This window comes from Mustela nigripes, chromosome 1 (genome assembly GCF_022355385.1).
Source record: "Mustela nigripes isolate SB6536 chromosome 1, MUSNIG.SB6536, whole genome shotgun sequence".
In the NCBI taxonomy this organism is placed as follows: Eukaryota; Metazoa; Chordata; class Mammalia; order Carnivora; family Mustelidae; genus Mustela; species Mustela nigripes.
In genome coordinates, this window is record NC_081557.1 from 82,281,625 (window position 1) to 82,283,093 (window position 1,469).

Genomic DNA, 1,469 nt, shown 5'->3' on the forward strand with positions numbered 1-1,469 from the left:
CTCCCTCGTCCCTCCTTGCTATCTTCTCCCCTCCCTCCAGCCCAGCCTCGCTCCCCCCCTCCCTCTCTCTTTCCCTTCCTCCTTCCTTCTTTCCTTCTCTCCCTGCCCTTCCCTTACCTCTTTCTTCCACCTTTCCTTCTCTCTTCTTCTTCTTCTTCTTCTTCTTTCCCTTCCCCTTCCTCTGTTCCTCCCTCCCCCTCTGTCTCTCTTTGCACAAGGATGCATCTTCTCTGGGGTGGGACTGGGTGGACTGGCCAGGACCACGCCCTTGCTCTGGCAGCAGGAGCCTGGCCTAGGAGACCTGAGGGTGTCTGACCTGTGGCGTTCTGGGGAAGGCTTGCTCTCCGGGCACAGGGGCTGTCTTTTCCTTGCTCTGCTCCCTCCTGCAGTCGTGCTGGAGCTCAGGCTGTAAAATGAGACCTGTGATACCTGAGGCTGACTTGATTGAGTCTGTGAGCACGCACCAGCAGGCGCCCCCAAGAAGGCTCATCCAGAAGAAAAGAGGCCTTTTCCCTCCACTGAGCTACAGGCAGCCTTGTTTCTGAAACACACACCTGCAAATGCCCCTGACTGACGGGATGCCCACATCCCCAGTTCATTGTATGTACTTTTCTATCAACAATATACATGAGGCTTGAGACAGAAAAAAAAAAAAAAATCCAGAAATAGAAGCCATTAGGGGAACAAAAAGCATATCTTCTCTTAAATAAGACTTGATAATAGCCTGCAGAGTCAAACTGGGTTAGTTTTGTAAATCATTTTCTGAAACCCTTGGGCCACAGACATTCGACCAGACCAGAAAATAATAGCCTTGACCCTCGCCCCTATTCCTTCCTTGCCGCTCCTTGGTATCGATTCTTTCTTCCTCATGAACTCACTCCCTGATGCTGAGAACGGACACAAATAGCTCTGTGCAGCAGAACCATTACAAGTTTCATCCTCACTGCCCCGGGAGCGTTCACACAGAGATCAAATACGGCCAGGGACGCATGGCAAACAAAGCTCCTGCCTCCTTCATCAGATCCACCTCTCCAGAGGCCCTTAGTGCCTCGGCCAGCTCAGGGACCCTCAAGGACTCATGCCATCCCCAGCCTCTCTGTACTGTCTGCCAAGAAAACCACAGGGCTGTAAAGAAACCCAAAGCATTTATTTGATGTTTTCAGGATTGCGATTTGAGAGACAGAAAGTGGGCTCCGGATTGGGAATTGTGAGTGGAGAGTGCAGGCTTTTTAAGGCAAAACCACAAGGTTGCATAAGTTGTTCTGGAAGAATTCTGACTGGTGCTGGCCGAGAGGTTGACGACCTAATGCAGGATTGGCCATCGATTCAATAGGTATTACCTTATCTCTACTTCTATCCTCAGGTGGAAGAATCTGCTCTGGGAGGTGGTCTGGTTGCTATAGGGAAGTTGTAATTGATAAGCTGTAACTGATGAAAGTAAAAAGTCCTTGGGATTTCAAAAACTGAAA